The sequence below is a fragment of the Macaca nemestrina genome, chromosome 8 (assembly GCF_043159975.1).
Source record: "Macaca nemestrina isolate mMacNem1 chromosome 8, mMacNem.hap1, whole genome shotgun sequence".
Taxonomy (NCBI): domain Eukaryota; kingdom Metazoa; phylum Chordata; class Mammalia; order Primates; family Cercopithecidae; genus Macaca; species Macaca nemestrina.
This window is the reverse complement of record NC_092132.1, coordinates 94740200-94762389: the sequence shown is the minus strand read 5'-3', so window position 1 is coordinate 94762389 and position 22190 is coordinate 94740200. Positions and strand designations below refer to the sequence as shown.

General features: G+C 37.5%; 1 protein-coding gene and 1 long non-coding RNA gene across 23 annotated transcripts in view; one reads left to right on the top strand and one right to left on the bottom strand.

Annotated features, from left to right (window-relative positions):
* LOC105495692 (syntrophin gamma 1) overlaps window positions 1-22190 on the top strand; it is an 893014-nt gene that overhangs the window by 804031 nt on the left and 66793 nt on the right. The window lies entirely within an intron of this gene.
* Window positions 7621-22190, bottom strand: part of LOC139355850 (uncharacterized) — a 36154-nt gene continuing 21584 nt past the window's right edge. Inside the window, exon 3 of the long non-coding RNA XR_011607041.1 lies at window positions 7621-7875. This is a non-coding gene — a long non-coding RNA (uncharacterized lncRNA). The remainder of the gene's footprint in view (window positions 7876-22190) is intronic.

The window sequence follows — 22190 nt, the reverse complement described above, 5'->3', positions numbered from 1 at the left end:
TAAAATCTGTAGGTTAAGAATAACAAATAGCATACCGTGACCAGTAGTATATGGAAATGTGCTGGTGCTTTCTTTACCACATGAATTTGGGGCATTCTTTTGAAAAATTTTGCATGGCTATGATTAAAAGAAATATTGTAATGCATCAACTTACCAGATTGATAGCATTAAGTTATTATAAAATTAATCTGTAAGATTTGAGCTTTAGAAACATTTTAATAGAAAAAGATTAATCTTTTTCCTTAATAGATTTCAAATAAATTCTGAAAGTGAAAACCTCTATACTCCTCCGAATGGTTTAATATATTTGATGAAATATATATTTTGATATGTGGATTTAATTTGAAGGGAATAAATTTAGATGAAATACGTTTGAGGGAGAAGTTCTGAGCTTGATTAGACAATTTTGTTCAATCTTTAATTTAGCCAACTGGCCTAATGATAATGCATTCCTCTTCTATTATGTCCAGCTCAAACATGCATGATCCCTAAGACTCCATAATAACGACATTTCAAAAGTGTGTTCAACACTGAACTTGCTGTCCATTTTAGTCTCACACCTTTGTATTCCCATCTCATCTATCTAAATAAATCCAAATTTAGTTCTATCCTCTTACCTTATCCTTACCCTTGCCATTTAGCCTTTTAATAACTTTCTCTAAACAAATCTAGAAAATGCCCCCTCTTTTCCATTTTCAATATTACTAACTTGGTTAACCTCTTCTCATTTGGATTACCACAGTATGTTCCAAATAGGGCTTGTCAATTTATTTATTGAACATATTCTTATTATGCATCAATCATGCCACATGACTATTGCTAGATACTAGGAGTTTAAAAACAGATGCAGTCCCTCCCCTCAAGAAGTCTACAGTCTAATGAAAAGGACAGATCTAGAATAGGGCAGGTACTTTCATGCAGTATGGAGAGAAGTCTAAACATTATGAGGGCCTTGTTACAGACTCAAGAGGGATAATGCCAAATGGAAATAGGACTTGGTGGGACAGTTTGATCAATTGCTTAACCAGAAGGTTCATCAAGACAATTTGCAAAGGGTAAAAAGTATGTTTGCGGTTATCACTGGACACTCATGAGTCAAATATCAAATACCAGGTGATTTGTGTTGTGAGAAGAGTATAAATAGATACTACCTTCAAAGCATTATTGTTGTAATTTTTAACATGTTCTATATAATAAGTTTTAAAGTACATAAATTGTTCTTTCAAATGTTTTTGCTTTTTACCTCTGTGGTAAAAAGCTACTTTTATTGCACATAAAATAGTTAACATAGTGTTTAGTTTTACCTTCATATGTGAAAGTTGCTTCAATTTCTTTAAAGATAAACTTTTCTCTAGGGCATGAATAATTGGACCTGAAAACAGTGAGTTAGTAAGGAAATGAATAAAGAATGTGCTGGGGATTTTTAACCTTTATTGTTCAACATATAAGCCTTTCATTAGCATGAATACAACTTTACTTTCCATTTGTACATTATTAATGAATTACAGTTTTGAATGGTCTGTATCTAAGGAACACTTGATGTCGTTTGAAAATGAAGTTATTCGTTAACCTGAGTCCCTTAGTTGCAGCCAGCTTTGTAGCCCTGTTTTCTGATGGAACTAGCAGCCAGCTTTGTATCTGTATTATAAGTGTCAAAAATAAAAAGTTAGGGCAAGCTTTGTTTCCTCTTCCCTTCCCACCGACATTCTCTAGGTTACTGGCATTTTCAAACTTTGAGCCAATTTAAACAATGGGTCTTACTCAAATGAATAGCTTATGGGAAACTTTTCACATATGGGGGGGACAAATGCTTAAAATAGCAGTATTATTATAAGAAGAAGTGATGACTCAGAGGATGCTATGAATAAATTGTTTTCCTGGGTTTAGTGTCTTGTTCTAAATGGTACTCTGAGTCTCTCCTCTATTTTAAGAAAGAAGTCAGGCATTAGCAATAAGAGTTTATTTCTAATCATGTTCAGTAAATGAGTCTGATGTTCAGTTAGGGAAATCATTAAAAAGGTAGGTCAGAATAAAAGAAGAAATATAAACTGTGGAAAATGACAGACTTAGGTTTGATTTCTACTTCTTAGCTGTGAAGTATGGTGAACATGCATGGTGCTTCCTTTATTGTATCATCTGGGAAATTGTAATAACTAGGTATTGGACAGCTCTTGCAATGATCAGAGATAATGTAGGAAAGGGCCCAGCATAGTGAATGCCCATTTTAATAAATAACAAAGATGATGTTTCACTGAAAGAGCAGCAGACTCTCAGAATGCTTCACACACACTAAATGAAGTATTTTCAAATTACTTATAATCTGTGCTTGTGTTCAGCCATCAAATGATTCAGTGTCAGTAACAAATGGATTACTTATTTTATGCCTCATTCTCTTCACATGAAAAATTCTGCTTGATAAAATTTCAACATTTCATCTTCATTTGCACATGGATTAATCATTATTTATGATCATATTTTATGTGTGTGTGTGTGTGTATATATATATATAATTTTTTTTTTTTTCTGAGGTGGAGTCTTGTTCTCTCACCCAGGCTGGAGTGCAGTGGTGCGATCTCAGCTCACTGCAACCTCCACCTCCTGGGTTCAAGCAATTCTCCTGCCTCAAGCTCCGGAGTAGCTGGGACTACAGGCACCTGCCACCACACCCAGCTAATTTTTGCATTTTTAGTAGAGACAGAGTTTTTGCCATGTTGGCCAGGCTGGTTTTGAACTCCTGACCTCAAGTGATCCTCCCACCTCGGCCTCCCATTGTGCTGGGATTACAGGCATGAGCCACTGCACCTGGCCCACATTGTATAATTGAATGTGATTGCATTGAATCCAAGATTCTGTAGTGCTTACCTGTTTCCATGCATTCCTTCAAATAAAATTTATCTGTTATAGATAGTAGCTCATAGGCAAATGATTCTTCTGCAGAATGTATTTTTCTTTTATATTATTTAATTAATTCTTTAATCAGCCCTTTGATTGAAACAGTTTTACCACATACATTGCTTTCGCCATTGGCGGTCTTCAATGATTCTGTTATAGTGAACTCCAGTAGTAAAAATGCCGGGATTTGTTGTGTTGTTCTTTCTTCATCTTTACTTCCAGGTTTTGTGTATGGGAAATATTTAATTTTATTTTAAAATTCAATAAAAATTATATATTTATCATTTCATATAGATGCCCAAGGAATATTTTGAATTAAACATTGTTTTTGACTGTCAAAAACAAATAAGTTTTAATAAGTCAACAGGTATCTTAGATCCATTAGCACTATATGTAAATATATTACATATTCTGTTCTATAGTGCATATTTTATCACTTCTCAACTTGTGTTTCATGGGAAAAAGAAAGTACCTGCATAAATAATGTTAAATTATTTTCTTTTATGAAAATATCCTCAGACTATCGTGCTAATGAAGCTTACCAAACGTACTTGACCTCATTTGTCTTCCTTATTCTGGAGGAGCACACAGGAGCCTCACAGGTCCATGGAAAGACGTGGGAAAGTAAAACTCCGGTCTGTAATTACTTAATATAAAGATTTTGGGTCAAATTCCAGGCTTTAAGGCCGGGCACGGTGGCTCAAGCCTGTAATCCCAGCACTTTGGGAGGCCGAGACGGGCGGATCACGAGGTCAGGAGATCGAGACCATCCTGGCTAACACGGTGAAACCCCGTCTCTACTAAAAAATACAAAAAACTAGCCGGGCGAGGTGGCGGGCGCCTGTAGTCCCAGCTACTCGGGAGGCTGAGGCAGGAGAATGGCTTGAACCCGGGAGGCAGAGCTTGCAGTGAGCAGAGATTCGGCCACTGCACTCCAGCCCGGTCAACAGAGCAAGACTCCGTCTCAAAAAAAAAAAAAAAAAGAAAAGAAAAGAAAAATGTCTTCATACATTGTTATTCTTTTTGTTCATTTGTTTATTTCTTTTGCTCTTTCAACTTGATCTCTACCAAGTTCAGCAAATTAAGACTATTACTAATGGCAGAAATTATTCATAACAAACTCAAGGTCCTTTGATCAAAGTTCTCTAGATGAGACACTGGACTTGTATAGTCCAGAAAATATTCCTGGCTGTTTTCATCATACCTTCTCTGAAGTTGGGCATTTCATAGACATTTGTAAGTTCTCATTTTAGTATATGTTTCCCCCACTTCTCAATTACAGGCCTCCAATTACATGACAACCACATAACCAGAGGTAAAAGAAGTGATTTTTCTTCATTAAAGTTGATTCTGTTTTAATATGTTCATTTTACAAAAGTTAGAATTATTGCATGTCCCCTGCATGCCAGTGACTGTATTAGGACCCAGGGCTGCAACAGTGGGTCGGTTAGACTGACTGGAAGCTTTCATTAGAAGGAGAGGCACACAGCAGGAGAGGTACATGGCAAGGAGGTCTGTCGGTGGGGAGGGGGGAAAGGAGAAAGGTATTGACAGAAAGAGGGTTCAGAAGGTCTTCTAGTAGTTTTGCAGGAAAAGACTCCCTAAGGCAGTGATATTTGTAGTGAGACAACAGCAAGAATGGAATAGCTATGAAATGAATAGGAGTAAAAAGATTTCAAGGAGAGGGAACAGGAAGTGTTAAGTCAGAGACATGAAAGGGCTTTGCTATTTGCTTTTTTCCAGAAACATAAGGAGGGCGGGGGTGAGTAAGAGGGAGAGAGAGAGAATAAAAAAGATAATTCTGATTGTAGTATAGAAAATAAATTCATGTTTACTTTATCCAAAGGTTTTATTCCATGGTATTATTTGTATTTAACATTTGCTTTGTATTTTAAGCAATCTTAGTTACATTTTTTTATATTTGATATCAGAAACAGGATGGGTCACTGGCTGTGGAAGATATCACAGATATAATGTAGGTAATCACAAACAAACCAACAGAGGTGCCAAATTATTTTAAGTAAGGAATCTCTGTTTGGGAAAGGGGTGGGTGTAGGAGACATATTTAAATATTTTCCTCTTATCTGAGTTCCTATAGTTTTAGTTGAATACGTGGTCTCCTCGGGCTAATAATAGGTAAGGTGGCCACGCAATTTGCTGCCCAAGTTGTGATAATAAATAATTATTTATTAGCTAACAAATTAGTTTCCTGGTATTTGTTCACTTGTAAGATTATTTTGTCAAGCATTATTTTTAAAAGACTGTTATCTCTAAAATATAAACATATACTAGGCACATTAAAGAGAAATTGAGAGATTTCTTTCTATTGATTATCTAGGCATTAATAAATAGACTAATCATTTTTGGTAATCATTTTTAGGAGACGATCACAGTTTTTTGAGATGCAATTATGAATGGTATGTTCACCAAAATCAATTCCAGTGCACTGTAGGTACATATGTTTCTTAATTTAGAAGAATTTGATCTTACTACAACTCTGTCCTCTATTAATTGTATATATTCATATTATCAGTGTTTAGTAAATAACATAAACAATGCTAAGGTTTGGATGAATTTATGGTAGCATTCAAAATAATAGAGATAGTTTAATTTGACAGAAAGAAATTTCTAAAACTTTTATTCTACAAGTGGAATGGAAAAAAGTTATTAGAGTTAACAGATTTTTTAATTTGAAGCATTAATAGAAAGATGATATCATTTAATTATCTGTGAATTTATTCTGTTAATGACAACAAATAAATATCATTTGGCTCAGTTTCATAAGAAAATTTGACATTCAAAATGAGTATATTTCATTTACATGGAGAATCATTTGATCAAAATAAAAAGTTATGCAAAAAGAATGACTTGTAAATAGACCTTCTCCATCTAAATATATTAGATCAACTTATTTGGGCAATGTTTTGCTTTTAAAGTAACTACTAATCCTGTATTTCAAACATATGCCAACTTTTTCCATTTGGCTTTTATGCAATCAGTGATACTGTTATTCCCATGGTGAGTGGGTGAACATTAAACAACATTTTGTGCAATTGCATACTTGTTATCAACTTTATGATATATTAGAATTCTCCCCTTAATTTTTTAACTTAACTAAAGTTGAGTCTAATGCAGATTTTTAAAATATCGAACTGTAAAATAAATATATATACTTCTATATTATAATCCAAAATAATTTAAAAATAAAAAATAAAATCTTAATAATACAATAAACAACAAAACTTCTTTTACGAGCATTCAGATTACTGCCTACAAACCCTACAGAACGGTCATTTATCCTCTTTCCTGTCCATATTTTATGTACGTGACACCTCTAATTTCCTCTGTTTTTCACTACTCCGTTGAAAGATTGCCTGATGCCAGAGAACAGGTTGCAGCAAGCAGGCTGTTAAATAGCAACTGGCTTGTGAGCAGAGGTGTTGAATACTTCCCCTGCAATAGAGCTGAAGAAATAAGCTGCCTTTAGCACCTCATATCCAAATGCACTTTGTTTTATCAGCAAGTACCATGTCTATTGCATTTTGCTAACCAGGAGAATATTCTGGTTTGATACAAATTTTGACCCCCCAAAACAAAGCCTTGTGCCTAATGCTGCTGAATTACAGAAGTGCATCTTCTCTACCCATGCTTCCTGAATGAGACTGTAGGATTGGCAGGGCTCTTTAGTATTCCACACTGGAAGAAGAAATGAACTTCTACTACTCTGTCTTCCCTCTCAGGGTATAACACAACAATATACATCTTCACATTTCATCCTTCTTCAATGCCTAGTTGTGTACAGGTATGTGACATGTGGTATGTGTGTGTACAAATATAATTTCCATTTGTAGAGCTAACTTTCTAAACTCACATTAACATGTTATTAACCAGGAACTCCTCACTGTATTGAAATAGTGGACTGAAAGAGCTCTTAATAAAGTCATTCATAATCTTCTCATCAACATCACTAATTTCTAAAAATTGATAAATAAAAACATTTTATTACTGTTTATTACACAAGGTGCTATGGAGCAGTTAGTAAGGACACATATTTCAGCCAGTAATGTGTTTTTGAAAAAGCTTCCTTAAGGAGTTGTGATTTTTGTGGGGCTGAAATATAAAATGAGACATGAACTGGCCGAAGTTGGGGGAGCACTCAAGTGAGGCCCCTCAGGCAGGATGGGCAACAGGCAAGGTGGAAGGAATGAGCAAAAACATCACGATTTGTGAATAATAAAGAGTGGCTTGGCTGGAGTAGAGTGTAGTTGAAAGTCAGTAGAAAAAAATGAGATTAGAAATTTGATCAAGGGCTAAATCCTGAAGGATTTTCTGTGTCTTAACAAAGGTTTAAATCTGATCATGATACTACCATTGAAAGGTGTTATGTAGCAGAAATATGATTTAAGTTTAGAAAAGGGAAGGGAGTGAGCTTATAAGAATGTGGTATGTCAAGAGTAGAAAACATAAACTAATTTTGAAGTTACTGTGAATACTCAAGAGAGAAATTGTATTTAAACTATATTAGTGGTGAATAATGATAATGATGACAGAGAGATTCATGAGGTGTGTGGGAATTCGAATGAACAAAATTAGAGGCAGGGGTTCTGATGGTAAACTTGACTTTTATTTTCAAATGTAATGCTTAGAAGATGGAGTAAAAGTGCTGACCACCCCTAAAATGAATTAAAGAAGAGAGTGGTTGAGGGGAAGATGAAAATTCACTTCAAATATATCAGTTTTAATCTCTATACAAGCTGTCTTAGACTGGGTTCCTTTAAGAGTTTTCTTTGAGAGAGCTTTCAACAGATGATATTTCTAGATGCTGGGAGTCCAGTAGCCCTCCCAACAGATGTGAGCAGAGAACCACAATATCCACTGCAGTGCACATCTTCCATTCCACAGCCCCACTGGCTTCTTATGCTAAAGTGGGCCCATCCAGGTGCATTTTGGATTCTCACTGGTCCTGGATTCTCACTGGTCCTTCTGTAGAAAAGAAGAGAAGGGTTAGTGAGATGATAAACAGCTCTTGCTGCTATGGCTGCTGTCAAGGTCATAACTGACAAACGTCATCCCCTCTTCCACTCCTCATTCTTGACTGGCCGTCATTACCATAACATCTGCTGCTCTGGGAAGTTTGCCTGCTGGGCTAACCCACACTGTCATCCCAAGAGCTGATCCTGTGTCTATGGACACTGATTTATTTCCATCTACCGTTAAAACTGGTAATGGCAGCATAAACATTTAGCAGAGTTATTGCATGCCAAATAAGTTCTTCTTCACCTTCCTCATACTTCCTGATTGTGTTGAGGGACAATTATCCCTGCGAAGGTGACTCCTTAAACTGTTTGCTGACCTCTTGGTACAAAGTGTTTAAAATCACCAGGATGCACCGTGGCTTATGACCTCCACCTGCACAGTACAGAGGTGTCAGTACAAGATGCTCACATTCCCCTTTTGAGCAGCTGGGAATGGTGATAACTGCAACCTGTCCTAAATCCACCTCTTCATTCTCTGATCCATGTCATCTACTTACCAGGGACACAGAACTGTGTATTGGTCAGTGATTCCAGGTCTATTCCACCACAGCCTGGGGGTGGTGTCCCCTTCTCATAATATATCTCCTAGATGAAACACTAGTTTTATACGAAGAGGCCATGAACTGTCCTCTCCTGCCCAAACCCTGAGGGTGATGCAGTGCTGAGGGCGCCACTAGGTGCCGTGATAATGTTCCCGCTGCAGCACCTCTTTTGTTGTACAATGGGTCTGTAGGTATGAGGAGTTACAAAGACTCCTGCAAAAACTCTGCAAATCCTAAAATGTTGAGGCCTGGTGAACAGGAAAGGCAAACTCATACCAGAGTGTGCGTCTGTTCATGTCTAAATAAATTAATGCCTCTTTTGGGAGAAAAGAGCCCAGTATTATCAATCTGCCACCAAATGGTTGATTGTTTTAGCCACATTGGTGGCACCTTGAGCTCTCATTTTTGGCTTCTATTGATGACAGATTGAACATTCAGCTGTGGTAGAAATGGGATCCTCCTGTGGGCGTGAGGAGTCAGGTTGGGCTTATGTGTGGCCCCCCTTTGTTCATATATTCTTTATGCCAATGACAGAGCTGGGCTGTTGTAAAATCTCTGAAGTATTAGGAGTGCTCATTGTTTGGGGCTTTTTCCTCTGACCCCTTTGTCCCTAATGTTCTGATATTTTAGTACTCCCATATCCCTGACTGGGTCAAATCTTTCACCTCTGTCCATGAGTCACCCATATTCTTATCTCAGTCTACTTGTTTTGCAGAAAATGGATACCCACATGCACTGTCCAGAGTTCTGTGCAGTGGGAAGCATTTTCTCTGCACTATGTTTTAGGAACAGCTAACAGAGGGGCTGTTGAAGTAGAAACCTCAATATTTAGCTTGTATGCTCAGCCTGTCTATTTGTGAGCAAATCTTAGCCTTTTGTTCTATCTTAGGTCACCATAGGGATTGTCCCTTTGGTGGCATACTTGCTAGTTGTTGAGTGGTGCAGGTCCTAGTCTGGTGATGAGATGGAGACCTGGGCTGCCAGCTTGGTAACTTGTTGGTGCCCTGTGGTTTGGCTCATCCCTGATTCCAGGTGAATACACTACATGCTACAACTTTTTACATTGCCCTGCTATACCTTATAACTTATTAGGCAGACAGAGTTCAAATATAATGTGTAGCCCTGGATACATGTAAGCATCTCTCTCTACAAGGGCCTCTGACTGTGAAATGGTACACAGATTTGCTGGAGATGGAATCACTTTTCTCCAGAGTCCAAAGAGGTCTATATTGTGATTCTCCTATGAGGGCTTCACATAAATTCCACACAGGTTCTTTCTTCAGAATAGACACTTCTAATGTCATAGAGTTTGGCAGATTAAGTCCCTGTCTACCTCCCCTCCAGTGATGGGCATCTCTTTTGTCAGCCAGCTAGCAAGCAATCCATGTCCAATATTTCACTGTTGCCTCTGTATTAAGAACTACACCTAGCATGAACTATGTGAGATTGAATTTCATAGAGTAGTATTCAGGGCAGAGAAATAGGTTTTTGAGTTGGTACGGTCGGGACACACCTCTATGTAAAGAGGAAGGCAGGATAGGGAAGAAGGACAAGCTGCCCCACAGGTAATTGTACCTAAGGGCTAGTTATACCTAAGGGAAATTCTGAAGCTTTGATTGTCCTACCGAGTTATCCTAACGGCAACAACAGGGTCAGACATCTATATTTCTACATTAGCTAGGATTTCAACTCTGACGAAGGAATTCATTATGATGCGTAAAAAGGCAAATCAGCAGCAGCAGGTACCCCCAGCAGCTGGGAAATGAGAGTGCTAGCCCTGACCTGGAGGGAGCACCCCTGTATTCACTACATGGGCTGTGATGCTAAAAAGTAGTTGGATAAGATAAAATGGGAGAGATAGGGAAGAGTTGATAGTTTCAGAGGAGACTAGAAGAAAAAAAATGCAATCCAGAATGTTGTACAAATATGCTTTGGAAATGATAATATTTAATTATTTTTTAGTGATTTGAAAGTATGAAAGTAAAACTATATTTGCAAAAACAAAGAGAACAGTGGAAAGACATGCTTAGTTTTATCTGCTGAGTGTGGACAGTGGAGGGGGCTACGCCACACACTGAGTGGGGCAGAGGGGATGAAGGAACTAATGAGTGTGAAAAAGAACACTGCTATTTAAAAGGCTTTGAAATAATCAAATTTGTGAAAGCACATGTCTCTTCAAAGGATTTAAACATTCATAGTAAAAAATTATTTCTGCTTTCATTATTTCACACTCTTTTGGCACTACTCAGCACCCTGTTTGCTCTGATATTAGGAGCATTACATGACAAAATCTTTATGCATTAAAGAGGTTGAACAAAAAGATTACAGGAGCAAATGGAGCAAGAGGATGTGTTTTGCAGACGTGATATAACCTAGAACTAGGAGTCAACATATGTACTATTAATGGCATTGAAAAATCATTATAGACATTTATAAAGATATGTTTTCTCAAGAAATTATGAATTTTACGACATGTTTAAGATGAAATGAAAATAATTTTTTTTTTTTTTTTTTTTTTTTTTTTTTTTTTTTTTTTTTTTTTTTTTTGAGACGGAATTTCTCTTTGTAGCCCAGGCTGGAGTGCAGTGGCGCTATCTCGGCTCACTGCAAGCTCCGCCTCCCGGGTTCCCGCCATTCTCCTGCCTCAGCCTCCGAGTAGCTGGGATTACAGTCGCCCGCCACTGCACCCGGCTAGTTTTTTTTTGTATTTTTAGTAGAGACGGGGTTTCACCGTGTTAGCCAGGATGGTCTCGATCTCCTGACCTTGTGATCTGCCCGCCTCGGCCTCCCAAAGTGCTGGGATTACAGGCATGAGCCACCGCGCCCGGCCGAAATAAAAAGAATTTTTAATGAACACAGAAAGATCCATCATAAAATATGAAGGAGGCAATATTTGCCTTCTGAAAGTTCTTAACTTCTGCTTCCGTATCCTCCCAGAAACATCACCATTAGTACTTGTGTTCAGGTGACTTCTTACATTAAAGTTTGCCATCAACTTACTGTTCTATTGGAAAAATGCTACTAAACTAGTTTGAACTAAAAGAGGAAAAAACTATTCGCAATCTACAAAGTGATTTTATGAGCATTATTATTTCATCCTTTTTATTATTATTATTATTATACTTTAAGTTCTAGGGTACATGTCATATGTATACTTGTGCCATGTTGGTGTGTACCCATCAACTCATCACCCCCATCAACTCGTCATTTACATCAGGTATAACTCCCAACGTAATCCCTCCCTCCTACCCCCTCCCCATAATAGGCCCTAGTGTGTGATGTTCCCCTTCCCAGGTCCAAGTGATCTCATTGTTCACTTCCCACCTATGAGTGAGAACATGTGGTGTTTGATTTTCTGTTCTTACCATAGTTTGCTGAGAATGATGGCTTCCAGCTGCATCCATGTCCCCTACAAAGGACACAAACTCATCCTTTTATATGGCTGCATAATATTCCATAGTGTATATGTGCCACATTTTCTTAATCCAGTCTGTCACTGATGGATATTTGGGTTGATTCCAAGTCTTTGCTATTGTGAATAGTGCCGCAATAAACATACGTGTGCATGTGTCTTTATAGCAGCACGATTTATAATCCTTTGGGTATATACCCAGTAATGGGATGGCTGGGTCATACAGTACTTCTAGTTCTAGATCCTTGAGGAATTGCCATACTGTTTTCCACAATGGTTGAACTAGTTTACAATCCCACCAACAGTGTAAAAGTGTTCCTATTTCTCCACATCCTCTCCAGCATCTGTTGTTTCCTGACTTTTTAATGATTGCCATTCTAACTGGTGTGAGATGGTATCTCATTTATGCTAACCTTTAAAGTAGAATAGTCAGACATTATTATTTCTAATTCACAGTGGAATATGATTGGGCTCTAATAAATTAAGAATCTTGCCCAAAGTCATGTGGCTTATAAGTAGAATATAAAATTCAGATTACATTTTATGGCTTGTGGCTCTGAGCTTGGTATTCATCTTTATTTCAGTACACTGCTAACAACAAAATACATGAACTTTCCTGGAATATATGCATTGTAATAGGGGAAAGCATCTTAATTTCCTGGTGATGGAATTCAGGCCAGCACCTGGAGAAGAGGGCCCAAAAGAGATAAACAGGAGAGAATGGTTTCTGGTCTTTATAATCCCCTTGATCTCATTCGATGTAGGCAACTACTGATTATCCTAGTATGCATGAACTTTACCAGTATGAAAAAAATGGAGACAAATTGACATATTTTATTCTGAGGTTTAGTATTATTATGCAAATTATTATTATTTTAAAATTATTATTATACTTTAAGTTCTAGGGTACATGTGCATAATGTGCAGGTTTGTTAAATATGAATACTTGTGCCATGTTGGTGTGCTGCACCCATCAACTCTTCAGCACCCATCAATTCGTCATTTACATCAGGTATAACTCCCAATGCAATCACTCCCCCCTCCCCCCTCCCCATGATAGGCCCCGGTGTGTGATGTTCCCATTCCCGAGTCCCAGTGATCTCATTGTTCAGTTCCCACCTATGAATGAGAACATGCGGTGTTTGGTTTTCTGTTCTTGCGAGAGTTTGCTGAGAATGATGGTTTCCAGCTGCATCCATGTCCCTACAAAGGACACAAACTCATCCTTTTTTATGGCTGCATAGTATTCCGTGGTGTATATGTGCCACATTTTCTTAATCCAGTCTGTCACTGATGGACATTTGGGTTGATTCCAAGTCTTTGCTATTGTGAATAGTGCCGCAATAAACATACGTGTGCATGTGTCTTTATAGCAGCACGATTTATAATCCTTTGGGTATATACCCAGTAATGGGATGGCTGGGTCATATGGTACTTCTAGTTCTAGATCCTTGAGGAGTTGCCATACTGTTTTCCATAACGGTTGAACTAGTTTACAATACCACCAACAGTGTAAAAGTGTTCCTATTTCTCCACATCCTCTCCAGCACCTGTAGCTTCTTGACTTTTTAATGATTGCCATTCTAACTGGTGTGAGATGGTATCTCATTGTGGTTTTGATTTGCATTTCTCTGATGGCAAGTGATGATGAACATTTTTTCATTTGTCTGTTGGCTGTATGAATGTCTTCTTTTGAGAAATGTCTGTTCATATCCTTTGCCCACTTTTTGATGGGGTTGCTTGCTTTTTTCTTGTAAATTTGTTTGAGTTCTTTGTAAGTTCTGGATATTAGCACTTTGTCAGATGAGTAGATTGCAAACATTTTCTCCCATTCTGTAGGTTGCCTGTTCACTCTGATGGTACTTTCTTTGGCTGTGCAGAAGCTCTTTAGTTTAATTAGATCCCATTTGTCAATTTTGGCTTTTGTTGCTGTTGCTTTTGGTGTTTTAGACATGAAGTCCTAGCCCATGCCTATGTCCTGAAAGGTATTACCTAGGTTTTCTTCTAGGGTTTTTATGGCGTTAGGTCTAACATTTAAGTCTCTAATCCATCTTGAATTAATTTTTGTATAAGGAGTAAGGAAAGGATCCAATTTCAGCTTTCTACTTATGGCTAGCCAATTTTCCCAGCACCATTTATTAAATAGGGAATCCTTTCCCCATTTCTTGTTTCTCTCAGGTTTGTCAAAGATCAGATGGCTGTAGATGTAGTATTATTTCTGAGGACTCTGTTCTGTTCCATTGGTCTATATCTCTGTTTTGGTACCAGTACCATGCTGTTTTGGTTACTGTAGCCTTGTAGAATAGTTTGAAGTCAGGTAGCATGATCCCTCCAGCTTTGTTCTTTTGACTTAGGATTGTCTTGGCAATGTGTGCTCTTTTTTGGTTCCATATGAACTTTAAAGCAGTTTTTTTCCAATTCTGTGAAGAAACTCATTGGTAGCTTGATGGGGATGGCATTGAATCTAAAGATTACCTTGGGCAGTATGGCCATTTTAATGATATTGATTCTTCCTATCCATGAGCATGGTATGTTCTTCCATTTGTTTGTGTCCTCTTTTATTTCACTGAGCAGTGGTTTGTAGTTCTCCTTGAAGAGGTCCTTTACATGCCTTGTAAGTTGGATTCCTAGGTATTTTATTCTCTTTGAAGCAATTGTGAATGGAAGTTCATTCATGATTTGACTCTCTGTCTGTCTGTTACTGGTGTATAAGAATGCTTGTGATTTTTGCATATTAATTTTGTATCCTGAGACTTTGCTGAAGTTGCTTATCAGCTTAAGGAGATTTTGGGCTGAGACAATGGGGTTTTCTAAATATACAATCATGTCATCTGCAAAGAAGGACAATTTGACTTCTTCTTTTCCTAACTGAATACCCTTGATTTCTTTCTCTTGTCTGATTGCCCTAGCCAGAACTTCCAACACTATATTGAATAGGAGTGGTGAGAGAGGGCATCCCTGTCTTGTGCCAGTTTTCAAAGGGAATTTTTCCAGTTTTTGCCCATTCAGTATGATATCGGCTGTGGGTTTGTCATAAATAGCTCTTATTATTTTGAGATACATTCCATCAATACCGAATTTATTGAGCGTTTTTAGCATGAAAGGCTGTTGAATTTTGTCAAAGGCCTTTTCTGCATCTATTGAGATAATCATGTGGTTTTTGTCTTTGGTTCTGTTTATATGCTGGATTACGTTTATTGATTTGCATATGTTGAACCAGCCTTGAATCCCAGGGATGAAGCCCACTTGATCATGGTGGATAAGATTTTGATGTGCTGCTGGATCCAGTTTGCCAGTATTTTATTGAGGATTTTTGCATCGATGTTCCTCAGGGGTATTGGTCTAAAATTCTCTTTTTTGTTGTGTCTCTGCCAGGCTTTGGTATCAGGATGATGTTGGCCTCATAAAATGAGTTAGGGAGGATTCCCTCTTTTTCTATTGATTGGAATAGTTTCAGAAGTAATGGTACCAGCTCCTCCTTGTACCTCTGGTAGAATTCAGCTGTGAATCCATCTGGTCCTGGACTTTTTTTGATTGGTAGGCTATTAATTATTGCCTCAATTTCAGAGCCTGCTATTGGTCTATTCAGGGATTCACCTTCTTCCCGGTTTAGTCTTGGGAGTGTGTAAGTGTCCAGGAAATTATCCATTTCTTCTAGATTTTCTAGTTTATTTGCATAGAGGTGTTTATAGTATTCTCTGATGGTAGTTTGTATTTCTGTGGGGTTGGTGATGATATCCCCTTCATCATTTTTTATTGCATCTATTTGATTCTTCTCTCTTTTCTTCTTTATTAGTCTTGCTAGCGGTCTGTCAATTTTGTTGATCTTTTCAAAAACCAAGTCCTGGATTCATTGATTTTTTGGAGGGTTTTTTGTGTCTCTATCTCCTTCAGTTCTGCTCTGATCTTCGTTATTTCTTGCCTTCTGCTAGCTTTTGAATGTGTTTGCTCTTGCTTCTCTAGTTCTTTTAATTGCGATGTTAGAGTGTCAATTTTAGATCTTTCCAGCTTTCTCTTGTGGGCATTTAGTGCTACAAATTTCCCTCTACACACTGCTTTAAATGTGTCCCAGAGATTCTGGTATGTTGTATCTTTGTTCTCATTGGTTTCAAAGAACATCTTTATTTCTGCCTTCATTTTGTTATTTACCCAGTAGTCATTCAGGAGCAGGTTATTCAGTTTCCATGTAGTTGAGCGGTTTTGATTGAGTTTCTTAGTCCTGAGTTCTAGTTTGATTGCACTGTAGTCTGAGAGACAGTTTGTTATAATTTCTGTTCTTGTACATTTGCTGAGGAGTGATTTACTTCCAATTATGTGGTCAATTTTGGAATAAGTGTGATGTGGAGCTGAGAAGAATGTATATTCTGTTGATTTGGGGTGGAGAGTTCTGTAGATGTCTATTAGGTCTGCTTGCTGCAGAGATGAGTTCAATTCCTGGATATCCTTGTTAACTTTCTGTCTCGCATATCTGTCTAATGTTGACAATGGGGTGTTGAAGTCTCCCATTATTATTGTATGGGAGTCTAAGTCTCTTTATACGTCTCTAAGGACTTGCTTGATGAATCTGGGTGCTCCTGTATTGGGTGCATATACATTTAGGATAGTTAGGTCTTCCTGTTGAATTGATCCGTTTACCATTATGTAATGGCCTTCTTTGTCTCTTTTGATCTTTGATGGTTTAAAGTCTGTTTTATCAGAGACGAGGATTGCAACCCCTCCTTTTTTGTTTTCCATTTCCTTGGTAGGTCTCCTTCCATCCCTTTATTTTGAGCCTATGTGTGTCTCTGCATGTGAGGTGGGTCTCCCGAATACAGCAAACTGATAGGTCTTGACTCTTTATCCAGTTCGCTAGTCCATGTCTTTTAATTGGAGCATTTAGTCCATTTACATTTAAGGTTAATATTGTTATGTGTGAATTTGATCCTGCCATTATGATATTAACTGGTTATTTTGCTCGTTAGTTGATGCAGTTTCTTCCTAGTGTCGATGGTCCTTACATTTTGGCATGTATTTGCAATGGCTGGTACCAGTTGTTCCTTTCCATATTCCTTCAGGGTCTCTTGTAAGGCAGGCCTGGTGGTGACAAAATCTCTAAGCATTTGCTTATCTGTAAAGTATTTCATTTCTCCTTCACTTATGAAACTTAGTTTGGCTGGATATGAAATTCTGGGTTGAAAATTCTTTTCTTTCAGAATGTTGAGTATTGGCCCCCACTCTCTTCTGGCTTGGAGAGTTTCTGCCGAGAGATCTACTGTTAGTCTGATGGGCTTCCCTTTGTGGGTAACCCGACCTTTCTCTCTGGCTGCCCTTAAGATTTTTTCCTTCATTTCAACTTTGCTGAATCTGGCATTTATGTGTCTTGGAGTTGCTCTTCTCAAGGAGTATCTTTGTGTCATTCTCTGTATTTCCTGAATTTGAATGTTAGCCTGCCCTACTAGGTTGCGGAAGTTCTCCTGGATGATATCCTGAAGAATGTTTTCCAACTTGGTTCCATTTTCCCCCTCACTTTCAGGCACCCCAATCAGACGTAGATTTGGTCTTTTTACATAATCCCATACTTCTTGCAGGCTTTTTTCATTTCCTTTTCTTCTTTTTTCTTTAGATTTCTCTTCTCACTTCATGTCATTCATTTGATCCTCAATCGCTGATACTCTTTCTTCCAGTTGATCGAGTCGGTTACTGAAGCTTGTGCATTTGTCACGTATTTATTGTGTCATGGTTTTCATCTCTGTCAGTTTGTTTATGGCCTTCTCTATATTAATTATTCTAGTTGTCAATTCTTCCACTCTTTTTTCAAGATTTTTGGTTTCTTTGCGCTGGGTACGTAATTCCTCCTTTAGTTCTGAGAAGTTTGATGGACTGAAGCCTTCTTCTCTCATCTCGTCAAAGTCATTCTCCATCCAGCCTTGATCCATTGCTGGTGATGAGCTGCATTCCTTTGCAGGGGGAGATGCGCTCTTATTTTTTGAATTTCCAGCGTTTCTGCCCTGCTTCTTCTACATCTTTGTGGTTTTATCTGCCTCTGGTCTTTGATGATGGTGACCTACTGATGGGGTTTTGGTGTGGGTGTCCTTCCTCTTTGTTAGTTTTCCTTCTAACAGTCAGGACCCTCAGCTGTAGGTCTGTTGGAGATTGCTTGAGGTCCACTCCATACCCTGTTTGCCTGAGTATCAGCAGCAGAGGCTGCAGAAGATAGAATATTGCTGAACAGCGAGTATACCTGTCTGATTCTTGCTTTGGAAGCTTCCTCTCAGGGGTGTTCTCCACCTTGTGAGGTATGGGGTGTCGGGCTGCCCCTAATGGGGGATGTCTCCCAGTTAGGCTACTCAGGGGTCAGAGACTCTCTTGAGCAGGCAGTCTGTCCCTTCTCAGATCTCAACCTCCGTGTTGTGAGATCCACTGCTCTCTTCAAAGCTGTCGAACAGAGTCGTTTGCATCTGCAGAGGTTTCTGCTGCTTTTTTTTGTGTGTGTTGTTGTTGTTGTTGTTTAGCTGTGCCCTGTCCCCAGAGGTGGAGTCTACAGAGACAGGCAGGCCTCTTTGAGCTGCTGTGAGCTCCACCCAGTTCGAGCTTCCCAGCAGCTTTGTTTACCTACTTAAGCCTCAGCAATGGCAGGCGCCCCTCCCCCAGCCTCGCTGCTGCTTTGCAGTTAGATCGCAGACTGCTGTGCTAGCAATGAGGGGGGCTCCATGGGCGTGGAACCCTCCTGGCCAAGTGTGGGATATAGTCTCCTGATGTGCCCATTTGCTAAGACCCTTGGTAAAGCGCAGTATTGGGGTGGGAGTTACCCGATTTTCCAGATGTTGTGTGTCTCAGTTCCCCTGGCTAGGAAAAGGGATTCCTTTCCCCCTTGCGCTTCCCAGGTGAGGAGATGCCTCGCCCTGCTTCAGCTCTCCCTGGTCAGGCTGCAGCAGCTGACCAGCACCGATTGTCCGGCAATCCCTAGTGAGATGAACCCAGTACCTCAGTTGAAAATGCAGAAATCACCTGTCTTCTGTGTCACTGGCGCTGGGAGCTGGAGACTGGAGCTGTTCCTATTAGGCCATCTTCTATTATGCAAATTATTTTTTCCAACAAAATTCTACACATATTTTATACAGATCTCATTACTACATCTTGATTTACTTTCTACCCGATTGAAAAGCTTTTGATGCCAGAAATTCTTGCTCCTGTGTTTCTTCGCTCGCACCTTGTTTCTAAGCAAATAAAAGTGAATTCAATAACTATAAACCATCCCACCCTCCATGCACTTCTAATAGCTTACTCAACGCTATCCTATCTGGGTCTACCTCAGAGCCAGCTATAAGGAATTTACAATGGCACTCACAATTTACATTACAGAGCAATGTAAATTACATGCTATCAAAAATAGTGATGTCTGCTCATCATTTTAAACATTATTATTCTTAACATAATTGCCACAATGTTTATCAGAATCTTAGGAACAAAATACTGGTAAAAGAAATAAGACTGCCAATGAGTTCTTGAGTTAAGCCATTTTTAAGAACTTTGTAACTTTCGTTGACAATAATTTTGACTTAAGTTATTCCAAATTGGCCTTAGTAAATTTCTTTGAATTTTACAAGTTTACATAGCTTTCCTAGATTCTTGCCTCTTTTCCTAGTTTACTGCATTATCTTTTAGCTGACAAATCCTTCAGTTAAGTATATTCATTAACTTCTTTATATCCATCTTTGGGGTATCCTACTGACAGCCAAGGATTCATGCTTCATATTCAAAAACGTATCAGACCTCTTTCATATGACTCTAATACACATTCTTATAGCCAGAGGAACTTTATTATGCTTTATTTAAAATAATGAGCTTTTAAAATCTGTTCACTCTTAAAAGTACATCTAGTTGAAATAGCAAATTCCTGGTTAATAGTGTAATTACTATATAGAAAATGTCATTTCAAATTTATAATTATAATTTGGGAATTTCAAAACCTTTCATTTTATAGCTAAGCAAAGCTAGAAATAAAGTATCTTGTAAAACTACACTGTAGGTTAATGTCAATGCGTGCTACAAATGGTGAGGTACTTTGGCAGACATTTTCTCTCTATTTGTTACAGGTGTTTTTATTTATTTTAACACAAAAATAATTTTATGTCCTTATGTTCCCCCAAACATTATATTAATTGCATTTTCCATGTATTTACATAATACTCATGAGAATTATTTTAATGCAAAATGTTTAGAATTTTCATTTTTTGATATTCATTAATAAGGTGTTTAACATATTCCTTTACAGTTTATATATTGTATGTCCTTACTATTAATTTTTATAAATGGAATTTCTGAATCAAATAATATTAACATTTTAAGGGCTTAAAATATATATCTAAAATTTTACACTGTCACCAGCAATGTTATGTAAATATTTTTTCCACATAATCTTACTAGCTTTAGTTAATATAATTTTCAGTGATCTTTACTAATATAATGATTGAAAAAAAACAGTCTCTGCAATATTAGTGCAGTCTTCTTGATTTCTAGTGAGATTAAACAAGTTCTCCTATGGTTGTTAACAAAAATAATTATTTTTTCCTTTTTTAAAAATAACATCTTTCTGCAATTTTTTTTTTAACTTTTTCAACTTTTATTTTAGATACAGGAGGCAAATGTGCAGGTTTGTTACATGGGAATTTTCATGATGCTGAAGTTCAGGGTATGGATCCTGAGAGAGAGAGGTATCAATTTACATATACATACATATTTATATATATATATAAAACCATACAATGTGTCATGTTAAACAATTGTACAATTCAGTGGCATTAATTAATTTACACCACTGTATAATCATTACTACTACCTGTTCATCATCTGAAACAGAAACTCTCTAACTATTAAGCAATAATTATTCATTCTTCCTGCCCTACATATTGGATTTTAAAAATGATCTAATTATATGCTGTACACAAGAGGCTAATATTAGATCTAAAGACACAGATAGTGTAAAAGAGAAATGATGAGAAAATATATTCCATGCAAATGATAGCCCAAAAATGTTAAATTTCTAAACGAATATTAGAAAAAAATAGACTTTAAGTCATTATTACAAAAGGAACAGAAGGATATTGTATGTTGAAAAAAAGGTTAATTCAACAATCAGATACAACAATAGTAAACATAACATACATGCGTCAAACATCAAAGCCCCAAAATAGATAAAGGAAATATTGACAGAATTGGAGGGAGAAATGGTTATTCTATAATAATAATTGGAAATTTTTATACCACACATAAAAGATAGAATTAACAACCAGACAGAAGACCAATAAGGAAATAGACAACTTGAATGGTACTATTATTTTCAATCTAATCCCTGGCCAGTTATTTTATGGATACAGAGAAATTGACTCTAAAGTATCTGTAGAAAGAAAAAGTTCAGGAATCATCAACAAAATATTGAAGGATAAGAACAAAAATATAAGACTGGTACTATATGACTTCAGGACTTTCTATAAAGATACAGTAATCAAGATAGTGTGGTTTTGGTAAAAAAAATAGACAAATACATCAATGGAAGAGAATAGAATGACCAGAAATAGACCCACATAAGTATCTAGTTTTTATCTTTTTATTTTAACTATTGTGAGTAGATAGTAGGCGTATATATTTATGTGGCACATGAGATGTTTTGATACAGGCATACAATGTGAAATAATCATGTCACAGAGAATAGTGACCCACATAAATATAATTAAGTTATCTTTGACAAAGAACCAAGAACAATACAATAGAGAAAAAAAACTAGACTTTTCAACAAATGGTAATAAAATAACTGGACATCCACAAGCAGAAAGATAAATAATTTTACAGTCTTGACAGCTTTTCCAAAAATTAGTTCAAAATGGATTAATTCAAAATGGATTAGATCTAAATGTAAATGAGTGAATGAAATGTAAGTGAAAAACTATACAACGTATAGAAGATAACACAGGAGAAAATCAAGATGACCTTGGATTTGAGAATGTGTTTTTAGATACAACACCAAAGTCAGAAGTCACAAAAGAAACGACTGATAAGTTAGACTTAAGTGTCAAGAGGATGAGATGGCAAACCACAGACCAGAAGAAAATATTTGCAAAAGACATACTGGATAAAGGATGCTACCAAAATATACAAATAGCTTTTTTTTTTTTTTTTTTTTTTTTTTTTTTGAGACAGAGTCTCGCTCTGTCGCCCAGGCTGTAGTGCAGTGGCCAGATCTCAGCTCACTGCAAGCTCCGCCTCCCGGGTTCACGCCATTCTCCTGCCTCAGCCTCCCGAGTAGCTGGGACTATAGGCGCCCGCCACCTC